The following is a 17,501-nucleotide window of genomic DNA, read 5'->3' on the forward strand; positions in this document are numbered from 1 at the left end:
ACTAGATGTGTGACACTTTTTTGCAGCCTAGATGCGCAAAGGGGCCCAAATTCCTTTTAGGAGGGCATTTTTAGACATTTGGATCCCAGACTTCTTCTCACGCTTTAGGGCCCCTAAAATGCCAGGGCAGTATAAATACCCCACATGTGACCCAATTTTGGAAAGAAGACACCCCAAGCTATTCAATGAGGGGCATGGCGAGTTCATAGAATTTTTTATTTTTTTTGCACAAGTTAGCGGAAATTGATTTTTTTGTTTTTTTCTCACAAAGTCTCCCTTTCCGCTAACTTGGGACAAAAATTTAAATCTTTCATGGACTCAATATGCCCCTCACGGAATACCTTGGGGTGTCTTCTTTCCAAAATGGGGTCACATGTGGGGTATTTATACTGCCCTGGCATTTTAGGGGCCCTAAAGCGTGAGAAGAAGTCTGGAATCTAAATGTCTAAAAAATTTTACGCATTTGGATTCCGTGAGGGGTATGGTGAGTTCATGTGAGATTTTATTTTTTGACACAAGTTAGTGGAATATGAGACTTTGTAAGAAAAAACAAATAAATAAATTTCCGCTAACTTGTGCCAAAAAAATGTCTGAATGGAGCCTTACAGAGGGGTGATCAATGACAGGGGGAGTGATCAATGACAGGGGGAGTGATCAATGACAGGGGGGTGATCAGGGAGTCTATATGGGGTGATCACCACCCTGTCATTGATCACCCCCCTGTAAGGCTCCATTCAGACATCCGCACGGATCCGCAAAACACATACGGACGTCTGAATGGAGCCTTACAGGGGGGTGATCAATGACAGGGGGTGATCAATGACAGGGGGGTGATCAGGGAGTCTATATGGGGTGATCAGGGGTTAATAAGGGGTTAATAAGTGACGGGGGGGGGATGTAGTGTAGTGGTGTTTGGTGCTACATATTACTGAGCTACCTGTGTCCTCTGGTGGTCGATCCAAGCAAAAGGGACCACCAGAGGACCAGGTAGCAGGTATATTAGACGCTGTTATCAAAACAGCGTCTAATATACCTGTTAGGGGTTAAAAAAAAATCGCATCTACAGCCTGCCAGCGAACGATCGCCGCTGGCAGGCTGGAGATCCATTCGCTCACCTTCCGATTCTGCGAACGCGCGCGCCTGTGTGCGCGTGTTCACAGGAAATCTCGCGTCTCGCGAGATGACGCATAGATGCGTGACTCTGCCTGGAGCTGCCGCCTCCGGAACGCGATCCTGCGTTAGGCGGTCCGGAGGCGGATAAAACAGTTTTCTGGGAGAAGTTCTGGACTTGTGACTATTTTTTAAGGGATTTACCAGGATTTTCCTCTCATACGACCTACGGTATCCTCAGCATTGGTCATCAATATCAGATGGCAGGGGTCCGACTCCCAGGCTCCCCCACTGATCTGCTGTATGAAGAGGCTGCTGTGGTCTGCGACCCCTTCTTAGGCCAGTGACGTAACCTCAAGTGCTCAATAGAGCTGAGCTGCAGTACCAACCACGGCCACTATCCAATGGAGGGCGCTGTGCTTGGTGAGCTACAAGGACCCCCCCGGCATTCATCAGAGCTCCGGTACGCCCTGTGGCTCCCTCAGGCAGCTGATCAGTAGGGGTGACAGGAGTCGGACCCCCACTAATCTCATATTGATTACCCATCCTGAGGATAGGCCATCAGTATGGAATGTAATGACCATGTGACCCCTCCTGACCTGTGACCCTGTGATGCAGCCATGCTGGCCTTCCGTCGGGTCTGAGCAGTGCTGGCGGCCTCTTCTGGGTCGTATTCCCATTTCTCTGTCGTCATTCTTGGTTTGCACACGGGAACGAGGCGCGGGAGCTGCAGCTGTAATACAGCCGGCTGATTACTGCTCTGTGATGGAGATCACGCTGGGCTAAATCAATTGTGAATTTCGGCTGCCCTGGGGGGCTCTTAATCCCTTCCAATCATTGTATTACAAATACTTTTAGCAGCAGAACAGAAACATGAAGGCTGGAGGCGCGGGGGCAGCAACCTGCTCATTTCTGGAGATAATGTCATACATTTCTGAGCCTCGCATTCTATTCCGCAACTAGAGCGTCTGCTGCAGGCATTGCCAGGAGGTTCCGGTGTGTATTCTGCGGAAGAGGCCGGGGCCCTCCAGGTGGAACAATTGTGGACGACAAAGCTCCAGGGCACGGAATGGGTGCCTCCAAAAATATATATATATATACTGTATACAATGCCTTTCATTTGTGACACTCGCTTGCACTATGAAGGGCACTATTATAGGAGCAGTGTGACGGGCACTATTATAGGAGCAGTGTGACGGGCACCATTATAGGAGCAGTGTGACGGGCACTGTGGCGAAACCGACCTCGCCACTGGGTTTTGGAGAGGACTGGCTGCTGGCCTCTTGCCCCAGGATTATGGGCCATATACTAACTTTTAAACCCCTGAACCGATTCAAGTGAATTTTGGATAGGTTTGTCCCAAAGTTATACTGTTTGAATTAATGTAAGTTATATGTATAGCCAATGTAAACTCACAAAGTTGTAACAATTTATAATAAGTGTAACTTGTCAGCTTGGGAGGAAAATGCTGGGTGTGTTTCTATTGTGCCATTGTCCCATTGTGTGTTTAAATGGTGATGTCTGTTCTATTGTCTGCACATGTGTATTGGTGACTTCTCTTTGTCTTGAGAGATAATTGGATTACGCCTCGGGTGTCTCGAGGGCAGAGAGGAGGAAACCATGATGCATTGTGGGGATGTGTGGTGTCTGTGTGTCCTAAGTGCTGTTTATCTGTCCTATGTCACAGTCTTCATTCTGGTCCCCTAGGGGCGTGTACACCAGATGGGCTGTACTTACATTGTATGTGTTGTAAATTACTGATTGGTTGTATTTCAAACCCCTGTGGGCAGTACTATGTTTGTGGTTTATGAATAAAAGAGGCTGTACGTGAAGTACAGTCAGACCACTGTTTGACCCTCAACACGGAGCCTTGTCTCGTTATTGGGGGGATTCACTGTATGCTGTTAGAGGACCGATTGCCAGGATTGTATGCTTTTCCTGTTCGTCTGCTAGCAGCTATTCGTGAGGTTCCAGTTTGGAGTGCTACTTTGTATCCAGTTCGGGACATTGGTGTTCTGCAGTAGCTGGGCCTGTCTCTCAGAAAGGGGCTTATCGCCTAAACGGATTTTAACCCCTTGCCTGCTGAAACGGTCCGTTACATTGGTGGCAAGCAGCGGGATCGTTCCTACAGCCAGAAGGACAGCTACAAAGAAACATCATTCCCTGGAATTACAATTTGAGGGCAACGCATGTCCCAGTACAGCGACCCTGACAGCACCAGAATGGAAACAGCAGTGGAGTACGATGAGGGTGTCATGGATGACCGAGATGCAGTCCGCAAAGGCATCTGGTACCAGGTACTGGGTATTGGGGAGTATATGCAGGACGAGAGACTCCCCACGGAAGACCAGTGGTTGCAGAAGCGAGTAGCCCTGCGGATGCCCTTCCTGGGAGAGCAGCCCCGGGAGGAATGGGTAAAGGAATTGGAACTCCTAGCATGGCGGGAGCTGTGGCTGGAAGATGCCTACCAGGCGCTCTGGTGGTATGGGGCACAGTACCTACCCAGGACAGCTGAGCATGACAAGCCGGAGGGAGAGGAGTTTGATGGTCCTGGCTTGTTATGGGAGACCTTTTCAGAGCTGGAGTTTGGGAGCCCTACACAAGCCCGGTTCCATGATCTCTTGGAATGGAGCGAGAGCAGGTATGACTGGGGCGACACTCATATTGGGAGCCCAGTCTCCATTCCCCAGCGGCAGTGTGAAGTGCAGGGAGAGGAGAGCAGCGTCCTCCTTCCCCAGCGGCAGGCTGAGTTACAGGGGGCAGAGGTAGTAGTTCCTGCCCCCCAGCAGCAGAGTGATATGCCGGGATGGCAGTGTGAAATGCAGGGAGAGGAGAGCAGCGTCCTCCCTCCTCAGCGGCAGGCGGAGTTACAGGGGGCAGAGGTAGTTGTTCCTGCCCCCCAGCAGCAGCATGATTTTTTGGGAATTGGGAGCCCAGTCTCCAGTCCCCAGCGGCAGGCGGAGTTACAGGGGGCAGAGACAGTCGGTCCTGTCCCCCAGCGGCAGAGTGTCCAGCAGGGAATAGAGAGCCCAGTCTCCTTTCCCCAGCAGCAGGACACTGTATTGGGAGCGGAGACGGTCGGTCGCCCTCCCCAGCGGCTGGAAGTATGTATGGGAGAGGAGCTCATTACCCCCTCTCCCCAGCGGCAGCTTAACGCACCAGGGGGACAAAGTAAGCCCCACAACAGTGCAGATGGGACAGTGGTCTCTGCACTTACAGCTCAGGGGGTAGAGACAGTCGGTCTCCCCCTCCAACAACCAGGCTCCAACCAGGCTTCTTCCGTGGTAGCGCTGGCACCAGGGCAGAGTACCGCTGATCCCTGCCCACAAAGCAACCTCCACTCCAAGCCAGGGAGCAACACAGAGACTGGGAGTACCAGCTTTCAACATAACCTTGGTGGACTCACTGGACAGAGACAGGCTACTAAAGTCAACAGGTCCAGTATTTGGTTGTGGGTGGGCTGCCAGACTAACTCAGGTACCGACCGGCGTGAGGTCAGGTATCTGGTTAGTCTTCCCTGGGGGGGGGGGGATGTGTGGCAAAACCGACCTCGCCACTGGGTTTTGGAGAGGACTGGCTGCTGGCCTCTTGCCCCAGGATTATGGGCCATATACTAACTTTTAAACCCCTGAACCGATTCAAGTGAATTTTGGATAGGTTTGTCCCCACGTTATACTGTTTGAATTAATGTAAGTTATATGTATGGCCAATGTAAACTCACAAAGTTGTAACAATTTATAATAAGTGTAACTTGTCAGCTTGGGAGGAAAATGCTGGGTGTGTTTCTATTGTGCCATTGTCCCATTGTGTATTTAAAATGGTGATGTCTGTTCTATTGTCTGCACATGTGTATTGGTGACTTCTCTTTGTCTTGAGAGATAATTGGATTACGCCTCGGGTGTCTCGAGGGCAGAGAGGAGGAAACCATGATGCATTGTGGGGATGTGTTGTGTCTGTGTGTCCAAAGTGCTGTTTATCTGTCCTATGTCACAGTCTTCATTCTGGTCCCCTAGGGGCGTGTACACCAGATGGGCTGTACTTAAATTGTATGTGTTGTAAATTACTGATTGGTTGTATTTCAAACCCCTGTGGGCAGTACTATGTTTGTGGTTTATGAATAAAAGAGGCTGTACGTGAAGTACAGTCAGACCACTGTTTGACCCTCAACACGGAGCCTTGTCTCGTTATTGGGGGGATTCACTGTATGCTGTTAGAGGACCGATTGCCAGGATTGTATGCTTTTCCTGTTCGTCTGCTAGCAGCTATTCGTGAGGTTCCAGTTTGGAGTGCTACTTTGTATCCAGTTCGGGACATTGGTGTTCTGCAGTAGCTGGGCCTGTCTCTCAGAAAGGGGCTTATCGCCTAAACAGATTTTAACCCCTTGTCTGCTGAAACGGTCCGTTACAGGCACTATTATAGGAGCAGTGTGACGGGCACTATTATAGGAGCACTATGAAGGGCACTATTATAGGAGCAGTGTGACGGGCACCATTATAGGAGCAGTGTGACGGGCACTATTATAGGAGCAGTGTGACGGGCACCATTATAGGAGCAGTGTGACGGGCACCATTATAGGAGCAGTGTGACGGGCACTATTATAGGAGCAGTGTGACTGGGGCCATTATAGGAGCAGTGTGACGGGGGCCATTATAGGAGCAGTGTGATGGGCACTATTATAGGAGCAGTGTGACGGGCACTATTATAGGAGCAGTGTGACGGGGGCCATTATAGGAGCAGTGTGACGGGCACTATTATAGGAGCAGTGTGACGGGCACCATTATAGGAGCAGTGTGACGGGCACTATTATAGGAGCAGTGTGACGGGGGCCATTATAGGAGCAGTGTGACGGGCACTATTATAGGAGCAGTATGACGGGCACTATTATAGGAGCAGTGTGACGGGCACTATTATAGGAGCAGTGTGACGGGCACTATTATAGGAGCAGTATGACGGGCACTATTATAGGAGCAGTGTGACGGGCACTATTATAGGAGCAGTATGACGGGCACTATTATAGGAGCAGTGTGACGGGGGCCATTATAGGAGCAGTGTGACGGGGGCCATTATAGGAGCAGTGTGACGGGCACTATTATAGGAGCAGTGTGACGGGCGCCATTATAGGAGCAGTGTGACGGGCGCCATTATAGGAGCAGTGTGACGGGCGCCATTATAGGAGCAGTGTGACGGGCACCATTATAGGAGCAGTGTGACGGGCACCATTATAGGAGCAGTGTGACGGGCACCATTATAGGAGCAGTGTGATGGGCGCCATTATAGGAGCAGTGTGACGGGCACCATTATAGGAGCAGTGTGACGGGCACCATTATAGGAGCAGTGTGACGGGCACCATTATAGGAGCAGTGTGGCGGGCACTATTATAGGAGCAGTGTGACGGGCCCTATTATAGGAGCAGTGTGACGGGCGCCATTATAGGAGCAGTGTGACGGGCGCCATTATAGGAGCAGTGTGACGGGCGCCATTATAGGAGCAGTGTGACGGGCACTATTATAGGAGCAGTGTGACGGGCGCCATTATAGGAGCAGTGTGACGGGCGCCATTATAGGAGCAGTGTGACGGGCGTTGATATAGGAGCAGTGTGACGGGCACCATTATAGGAGCAGTGTGGCGGGCACTATTATAGGAGCAGTGTGACGGGCGCCATTATAGGAGCAGTGTGACAGGCGCCATTATAGGAGCAGTGTGACGGGCGCCATTATAGGAGCAGTGTGACGGGCGCTATTATAGGAGCAGTGTGACGGGCACTATTATAGGAGCAGTGTGACGGGCGCCATTATAGGAGCAGTGTGACGGGGGCCATTATAGGAGCAGTGTGACGGGCACCATTATAGGAGCAGTGTGGCGGGCACTATTATAGGAGCAGTGTGACGGGCGCTATTATAGGAGCAGTGTGACGGGCACTATTATAGGAGCAGTGTGACGGGCGCCATTATAGGAGCAGTGTGACGGGGGCCATTATAGGAGCAGTGTGACGGGGGCCATTATAGGAGCAGTGTGACGGGCACTATTATAGGAGCAGTGTGACGGGCACTATTATAGGAGCAGTGTGACGGGCACTATTATAGGAGCAGTGTGACGGGCGCCATTATAGGAGCAGTGTGACGGGCCCTATTATAGGAGCAGTGTGACGGGCACTATTATAGGAGCAGTGTGACGGGGGCCATTATAGGAGCAGTGTGACGGGCACTATTATAGGAGCAGTGTGACGGGCGCCATTATAGGAGCAGTGTGACGGGCACTATTATAGGAGCAGTGTGACGGGCGCCATTATAGGAGCAGTGTGACGGGGGCCATTATAGGAGCAGTGTGACGGGCACCATTATAGGAGCAGTGTGACGGGCACTATTATAGGAGCAGTGTGACGGGCACCATTATAGGAGCAGTGTGACGGGCACTATTATAGGAGCAGTGTGACGGGCACCATTATAGGAGCAGTGTGACGGGCACTATTATAGGAGCAGTGTGACGGGCACCATTATAGGAGCAGTGTGACGGGCACCATTATAGGAGCAGTGTGACGGGCACTATTATAGGAGCAGTGTGACGGGCACTATTATAGGAGCAGTGTGACGGGCACCATTATAGGAGCAGTGTGACGGGCACTATTATAGGAGCAGTGTGACGGGCACTATTATAGGAGCAGTGTGACGGGCACTATTATAGGAGCAGTGTGACGGGCACTATTATAGGAGCAGTGTGACGGGCCCTATTATACAAGGCAAAGTAATGAGTACCATTATAGATTGGATGGTACTATTATGTTGCAGCAGGCTCTGTTAAAGGGGAACTGTTGTGATGTGTTTGCCTGCAAGTAATTACCTATATAATCCACTTCCTCCTTTGGTTTGTTGAGGAGGTTTTTTATCTCCGCATGAATATTGCTGCGAAGCCATAAGGAGCGGTGTTTGAGGGGGTCCTGTTATCCGGTGTACCTTCCGTGAGCTGCTGATTCTACTGCATTACTGCTATTCATCATATTTACTATTATTTCTATGTTGTCTTTTATGATGTCATTTAATAAAAATTCATTATTATTACACCTGTGTGTTTTTGTTTGTTGGTAATATAGGGGCAGACACTATTATGGTAGCACTTCTAGGGTCTCTATTATTGAAACAATGTTGCTGGCTCTATAATAAAAGCCGTGTAGGGGGAGATTCCATAGTCGCACTGCTTCAGCCCCATGGAAGGCACCGTTATATGAGCCCTGGAACAACCTGTATGTGGTGTATTATGTGTCTACTATGGTCACGGACTCGCCCACCATAGGGTCAGCCCTGCAATGTGGGCACCATAATATAGAGCGAGGCTATCTCTTAGGCCTCTTTCACACGGGCGTGATTTCTGCGCGGGTGCAATACGTGAGGTGAACGCATTGCACCCGCACTGAATCCGGACCTATTCACTTCAATGGGGCTGTGCACATGAGCGGTGATTTTCACGCATCACTTGTGCGTTGCGTGAAAATCGCAGCGTGCTCCATGTTATAAGGGAAAATAATTACATCTACACAACCTTGAACCCAAACCTGAACTTCAGTGAAGCAGTTCGGGTCTGGGTACCACATTCAGTTTTTTATCATGCGCGTGCAAAACGCATTGCACCCGCGCGATAAAAACGGAACAACGGAACTGACTGCGATTGCGTACCTACTCGCGGGGGTTTGCCGCAATGCACCCGGGACGCACCCTGAGCCACAACATGACGCCCGTGTGAAATGTGTGGACTGATGAGAGGACTGGAGGCTAGCCTCTGCGTGTGAGGTTGGTGAGAAGTATCTGCTTGCAGCAGGAGATGGCGGTAGAGCAAGTTCTGGTACTTAGCGCCGTGCCTCCCTCTGCCTGTAAGCAATGATATCTAACAATACCCGGAGGAGCTCGTTAAGCCGCGGCGGACATACTCCGAGAAGCACTTTAATGTAACTGCATTAGAAGCTGTCAGCCGCTTGTTGCCTAATGCTGACATTTTGCTCGTTCAGGATTATTGCGCTATTTGTTATCAGGCAATTTAAAAATATTAACGGATTTCTCATTTTAACTCCTGTTCTGAAGTGGACGACTAATGTCTGAGCGCTAAAAACCGCGCAAAAAACGAAATCAGCGTCAGATTGTGAATAAACCAGCATCGCTGGGAGACGAGGGACGGTCAGCGGTATAATAAAAAGCAAATCAGGGACCGGTCCCGATGAGCGCGTCCCTGCAGCTGCTTGGGCCCGTTCATGTGACGGCGTTTCATGGCTGACCCTCGGATTTCTGCTGCGGTTTCGCACTTTGCGTGCTGCGTCCACCTGCAGATTTAGCCTTAATCAATGAGCTGTGCACAGACGCCGGCTGCGTGGGAACCACGCCAAGAAGGGACACGTGGAGCGGATTGTGGAAGCGCTCATCTCTCTATAGTCATCTGTATCGCCGTCCTTAGGACGGGGCAGGGGAGAGGCGTCTCCCTTCCCTGGTCCTCTCATGGGCTGCAGGCCTAGTGCCTGCAGCCTATCAGAGGCCGGCGCTGGCGGCACGATGACGTCATCGCGCCACCTGAGCCGTACAGCGCGGGACAGCCTGCATCGCATCACTGAAAGCGGCAAGGAGGTAAGTATAAGTGTTTATTTATTTATTTACACTTTGCTATCTGGCACTCTACTGGGGACCCTATCTTATATACTGGCACACATGGGGGGCACTATGGAGGAGCACTATGGGGGCCCTATCTTATATACTGGCACACATGGGGGGCACTATGGAGGAGCACTATGGGGGCCCTATCTTATATACTGGCACACATGGGGGACACTATGGAGGAGCACTATGGGGGCCCTATCTTATATACTGGCACACATGGGGGACACTATGGAGGAGCACTATGGGGGCCCTATGTTATATACTGGCACACATGGGGGGCACTATGGAGGAGCACTATGGGGGCCCTATCTTATATACTGGCACACATGGGGGACACTATGGAGGAGCACTATGGGGGCCCTATCTTATATACTGGCACACATGGGGGACACTATGGAGGAGCACTATGGGGGCCCTATCTTATATACTGGCACACATGGGGGACACTATGGAGGAGCACTATGGGGGCCCTATGTTATATACTGGCACACATGGGGGGCACTATGGAGGAGCACTATGGGGACCCTATCTTATATACTGGCACACATGGGGGACACTATGGAGGAGCACTATGGGGGCCCTATCTTATATACTGGCACACATGGGGGGCACTATGGAGGAGCACTATGGGGGCCCTATCTTATATACTGGCACACATGGGGGACACTATGGAGGAGCACTATGGGGGCCCTATCTTATATACTGGCACACATGGGGGACACTATGGAGGAGCACTATGGGGGCCCTATCTTATATACTGGCACACATGGGGGGCACTATGGAGGAGCACTATGGGGGCCCTATCTTATATACTGGCACACATGGGGGGCACTATGGAGGAGCACTATGGGGGCCCTATCTTATATACTGGCACACATGGGGGGCACTATGGAGGAGCACTATGGGGGCCCTATCTTATATACTGGCACACATAGGGGGCACTATGGAGGAGCACTATGGGGGCCCTATCTTATATACTGGCACACATGGGGGGCACTATGGAGGAGCACTATGGGGACCCTATCTTATATACTGGCACACATGGGGGGCACTATGGAGGAGCACTATGGGGACCCTATCTTATATACTGGCACACATGGGGGGCACTATGGAGGGGGCGAGTACTATTGGCACCCTATTTTATATACTGGCAGACATGGGGTCACTATGGAGGGAGAGGAGCAATATGGGGGCCTTATCTTATATACTGGCACACATGGGGTCACTATGAAGGGGGAGGAGCAATATGGGGGCCCTATCTTATATACTGGCACACAATTCTGTTTCCGTGTTTCCGTATCTCCATTCCGTGCAAAGATAGAACATGTCCTATATTTGGCCGCAAATCACGTTCTGTGGCTCCATTAAAGTCAATGGGCCGCAAAAAAATTGAATGCATACGGAAATGCATCCGTATGTCTTCCGTACCCGTTCCGTTTTTTGCGGAACCATCTATTGGAAATGTTATGCCCAGCCCAATTTGTTCTATGTAATTACTGTATACTGTATATGCCATACAGAAAAACGGAACCGAAACGGAAACACAACGGAAACAAAAAACGGAACAACGGATCCATGAAAAACGGACCGCAAAACACTGAAATAGCCATACAGTAGTGTGAAAGAGGCCTAACTGTAGGGGCACTATTATTACTACGTGTCGTCTGGTAGATAATTATTACTATTGGTGGGATTTTGGGGAGCACTGTTACTGTGGGGGGCACCCTGGCACGGTATCAGCTTAGCACAGTTATTTTTGGGGAACATTATGTTCACACTATTAGTGTCAGGGACGCTGTTTCCTGGGCACAGTTATTAGGACACTGTGTGACAGTAATTATTGAAGGGGAACCATATGTGTGTAACTAGTATTGGGGAGCACAGCGGGCACAGTATTGGGGGTGGCAGGACGGGGTGTTCAGAAGGTGGGAGGATGATGGAAAAGTAGGAAACTAAGATGTCTGTCAAACTCTGCAAAGAGAAAAGATGGCTGAAATTAATCATCATGGCGGTCTGGTCTGAAAGGAGAAGATGAGGACAGAGAACGTCTACATCAGAGGAGACGTCACTGGATGTACGAGGTATGGGCGCTGTATTAGGCTACAGTCACATCTGCGTTAGTGATTCTGGCAGAGAACAGCCTGCCGGAATGCTCCGGAGCTTCTGGGTGCAGACAGAATGTCCATCGGCCACATTAACTATAATAAGGGTCCGGCCACAATCTGGCAAAAATGCGGAGAATCAGCGGGACACAAACCGCTGCATGTCTGAGTTTGTGTCCGGCCAATTCCTTGCATTCTCTGCCGGATCAGGTGGCCGGAGCGCAGTGCCGCAGGTGTGAAAGTAGCCTCACCCTGTATGTTTTGTATTGCTCTAAGTAATGTTAGGACGGAATAGGTTAGGTTGAGAATTTGGCTTGGGGGGGCCCAGGCACATTCTTTGCACAGGGGCCCTCTGCTGTCTGTGTCTGCCCCTGAAACAGACATCTTAGTTTCCTAATTTTCTATCCCCAGCTTCTGAACACCCCATCCTGCCATCCCAATACGGTACTGCAGAAACAGATAATGCCCCTGAAAATACTTGACCGAGGCCGACTTTCTTCCCCCTCATAGACCCTATGATTGACCTCATCCAAGGGTCCAAGTACCCTAAGGGTCGTATTCATAATTTGTCCGGTCCAGAATGACAGTCTATGAGGGAAGTTTACAAAAAAATCATATTAGACCCTCAGTTTCTCCTATGGGGGCGGGATTTTTCTTTGTGGGGAAAAAGGATGGTGGACTGAGACCATGTATAGATTACAGGGAGTTAAATAAAATTACTATAAAGAACCGGTACTCTTTGCCGTTGATCCCTGACCTGTTTAATCAAATACTTGACCTTAGGGGGGCTTATAATCTTATCCGAATTAAGGAGGGGGATGAGTGGAAAACGGCCTTTAATACCCCTGAGGGCCATTGCGAATATCTAGTGATGCCCTTTGGCTTAAGCAATGCACTGGCGGTTTTTCAAAATTTCAATGACATCTTCAGACAATTTATTGGGAAATCCGTCATCGTCTATTTAGATGATATTCTAATTTATTCACCTGACTGGGACTCGCATATTATACACACTAGGCAGGTACTGGAGGTTCATTGGGAGAACCAAATATTTGTTAAGGACGAGAAGTGTATATTTGGAGCTCAGGAAATATCATTTTTGGGATATATTCTCACACCCCAAACCTTTAAGATGGATCCTGGGAAGGTGCAGGCTATTTGGGATTGGGTGCGACCCTCTTCTCTTAAGGCATTACAACGCTTTTTAGGTTTTTCGAACTATTATTGAAAGTTCATTAAAAAAAATTCTGTTATCGCTAAGCCCTTCACTGATTTAACCAAGAAGAGGGCAGATCTAGTCAATTGGTTGCTAAAAGCTATAGAAGCTTTCGAAACACTTAAGAAGTGTTTCGTTGATGCCCCAGTTTTGGCTCAACCAGACCAAGAGAAACCTTTTGTGGTTGAGGTGGACGCCTCTGAAGATGGGGTGGGGGCTGTACTCTCCCAAGGGTCACCAACCCTCACTAACTTAAGACCGTGTGCCTTCTTTTCTCGTAAGTTCTCTCCTACCGAGAAAAATTATGACATCGGAAATCGGGAATTACTCGCGATTAAATAGGCCTTTGAGGAATGGCGTCACTTTTTGGAGGGGGCTCAGTATCGGGTCACTGTACTTACCGATCATAAGAATTTAATGTTTTTGGAGTCGGCTAAGCATTTAAATCCCAGACAGGCTAGGTGGGCATTGTTCTTTACTCGTTTTAATTTCTGCATTACTTTAAGGCCAGGTCAAGGCAAATGTCAAGGCAGATGCCCTATCCCGAAGTTTTTGCGCCTTTCAACCTCCTGACGGACTTCCAGAATCTATATTGCTGGCAGTTATCACTGTGGCCTCTGTCTCGTCTGATTTGACTACCAAGATTACTGCGGGACTTGGCTCCGGTACTTTCTCCTAAAGATAAGTTATTTGTCCCTGGTCATTTGCACCTCCGACTATTAGGTGAGTGTCATAATGCTGTCTTTAGTGGTCATCCAGGCATTAATACCACGAAGGAACTAGTTTCCAGGTTTTATTCATGGCCCACTTTGTCCAGAGATGTCTATTCATATGTATCCTCTTGTGAGGTTTGTGCCAGGTCCAAGACTCCCCGGTCTCGTCAGGTGGTTGAGTTGCGACCTCTACCCATCCCTAGTAGGCCTTGGTCTCATGTATCCATGGGCTTTATAACCGATCTTCCAATGTAAGAGGGTAAGACAGTTGTAAGGGTGGTGGTGGATAGGTTTAGCAAAATGTGTCATTTTATTTCTCTGTCAAAGTTGCCCATTGCTAAAACCCTAGCCTCTCTTTTTGTTGACCACATAGTTCGTTTACACGGTATCCCGGAGAATATTGTTTCTGATAGAGGCGTTAAGTTTGTTTCAAATTTTGGGAGGGCTTTTTGCCATAAATTTAATGTTTTAACGTTTTCTTCAGCCTTCCATCCTGAACGTCTAAATTAGTCCCCCCAAGACAGTCCCTGTCCACCAAGAATTTGCGTCTTAAAGTACCTTTGAATAAATTTGCACGTCGATTTATTGGTCCATATGAGATTATCGAGATCATTAACCCTGTGTCTTTTAAGTTACGGTTACCTGACTCCATTCATATTCATAATGTGTTTCACAAATCTCAACTCAAAAAGTATGTGCCGCCTGTATCTCCTGCACAGGAATCTCCGTCGCCAGTGGAGGTTGCTGGTCAACTAGAATACGAGGTTTCTAGAATCCTTGATGTAAGAAAAATTCTTAATTCTTGGCAGTATTTGGTTCACTGGGGAGGTTTTGGTCCGGAAGAAAGGTCTTCCCTCCAGCTCTACTGTTAAACCCTTCCGGACCCTGCCATTTTTAACCTTAAGAACCAGGCTGTCTTTTTTGGGGAAAATTTGACGTGCAACGCTTTTTGTGGTAAGAAATTTGGAGCACTTTTACTTATCCAAAACATTCTGAGATGGTTTTCTCGTGACACATTGTACTTCATGATAGAGTCGATATGTTTCACATTTTCAATTTTCAAAATTTGAATTTCTCTGCTTTTAAGACTTTATGTTTGCATCATTTAGTCTTTTTTTATTTTTTAGGGCATTGAAAGGCTTAGAATTTTAGAACCAATTTTCAAAATTTTCAAGCAAATGTCCAAAACCCACTTTTTAAAGGATTAACTCAGTTATAAAGTCACCCTGAGGGGCTTATATAATAGATACTGCACGCAAATGATCAAATTTTGGAAACTAAACCCCTCAAATTATTCAAAACTGATTTTACAAACTTTGTTAACCCTTTTTGCAGCTTTTTCATTTTAATACATTTTCCTGCAATGCAGAAAGGGTTAACAGCCATACAAATGTCAATTTTTATTACCTTGATTCTGCCATTTACGGAAACACCCCATATGTGGTTGTAAACTGTTGTATGGGCACATGGCAGAGGTCAGAAGTGAAGGAGCGCCATATGGTTTTTGGAGGGCAGATTTCGCTGAAATGGTTTTTGAGAGCCATGTCACATTTGAAGACACACTGAGGTACCCCTACAGTGGAAACCCCGAAAATGTGACCGCATTTTGGAAGCTACATCTCTTATATAATTTTTTGAGTGGTGTAGGGGGTGCTTTAATCCCACAGGCATTTCATAGAATTTAGAAACACGTGGCTGTGAAGATGAAAATTTTTATTTTTTGCTAAAATGTTTGTTTAGCTCCAGATTTTATATTTTCACAAAGGGTAATAGGAAAGAAAACACCCCACAATTTGTTACCATTTTTTCCTGAATATGACAAAACTCCATATATGGTAATAACTGATTTTTTTGCACATGGCAGGGCTCAGAAGGGAAGGAGCACCATATGGCTTTTGGGGGGCAGCTTTTATTGGAATAATTTTTAGGCACCATGTTGCATTTGAATATCCCCTGATGCATCCCTACAGTAGAAATACCGCAAAAGTGATCCCATTTTGGAAACTACACCCCCATGGAAATTTTAAAGGGCTGTAGTGAGCAGCTTGGCCCAACAGGTATTTCATAGAATTTAGAAAACCTTGACTGTGAAAATGGAAAGAAGGCCCAAAATTTAAATTTTTTAATTGGTAACAGGAGAAAATCCCCTCATAATTTGTTACCAATTTTCTGACTATGACACAACACTCCATATGTGGTTGTAAAGTGCTGTATGGGCACAATCCAAGGCTCAGAAGGGAAGGAACGCCATGTGCATTTGAGGCCCAGTTTGGTGATTTATAGAGCATTGACCGACAACTGCTGAGGCTCCGAGGTTAAATAAAAAAAGAAATCCCCAAGAAATGACCTTATTTTAGAAACCGCACCCCTCACATTTTGATCCTGGACATACAACAGGGCCGGTTGCTATTGCCTCTAGGGGCCAGTGCAGATATTTTCTGACAACCATACGTTTATTTTTCTCTGAACGGACCAGTGTCAGGACTTAGTTTTTGCCATCATCATGGGTTCTATTTTGGGGTAGATACAACTGTTTATCACTTTTTATTTTGCTTTTTGGGAAGCAGGAGAAAGAAAAGGCAGGTCTTGTTTGAGGGCTTGTTTTTGTGGGATGAGGTGACGATTTGGAGAAATTTTTGGTACATACTTTTTTTTGATCGCTCAATATTATGCATTTGTGAGGCAAGGTGGCTAAAAATGGCTGTTCTGGCACAGTTTTTTTATTTTTATTTATTTTTTACAGCCTTCACCTGACGGGGTAGATCATGTGATATTTTTATACAGCAGGACATTACATTTTGGGGTACATAAGATCTTTTGATCACTTTGTATTACGCTTTTGGTGAGGCAAGGTGACAAATATATATTTTTAAGGCGTTCACCTGACAGGGTGGATCAGGTGATATTTTTATAGAGCAGTCGTTACGGACTCAGCGATACATAATAAGTTTATATATTTATTTCTTTTTTTACAATTTTATATTGATTATCGGAAAGGGGCTTTTTTTCCTTAAAACTTTTATTTATTTATATAAAGCACTTTTTTTTTCACTTCTTTTACTTTATATTTTTGTTCCACTTTGCGACTTCAGCTTTTTGAGGTCTGATCCCCTCTACAGTACATTCTGTATTGTAATGCATTGTCTGTCAGCATTTACACTGACAGAGAGCCTATGAGACTTAGGGTCCATTCACACGTCCGCAAGTGTTTTGCGGTTTCGCAAATTGCAAAACACGGACACCGGCCATGTGAGTTCCGCATTTTGCGGACCGCACATGGCCGGGAATTTAATAGAAATGCCTTTCCTTGTCTGTGTCTGCAGAAGTGCGGATGCATCTTTTCCAGCCCTATTGAAAATTAATGGGTCCGGATCTGTTCCGCAACGTTGCGGAACAGATTTGGATCCATTTTGCGGACGTGTGAATGGACCCTTAGCCTGGGGCTGGATCTGATAGGCATCTGTAGCTGGCAGGCTCCGATGGCTTTGGAAGGCATCGGACTGCCATAGCATCCATCGGGTTCCTGTTACCACAGTGAGGTGACCCGATGAGGTCGGAGAGGGAGCCCGTCACCTCCGCAAACCCCATACATGCCACAGTCAGCGTTGACCGCGGCATACAAAAAGTTAGTACGCTGGCTTGTACAGCAGGGGCATGGCTGTCAGTAATAGCTGAGCCCCTGCCGCTGATTGAGCTCCTGCACCCACCTAATCAGAGCGCTGGTCCT

The sequence above is a fragment of the Bufo bufo genome, chromosome 10, assembly GCF_905171765.1.
Source record: "Bufo bufo chromosome 10, aBufBuf1.1, whole genome shotgun sequence".
Lineage (NCBI taxonomy): Eukaryota > Metazoa > Chordata > Amphibia > Anura > Bufonidae > Bufo > Bufo bufo.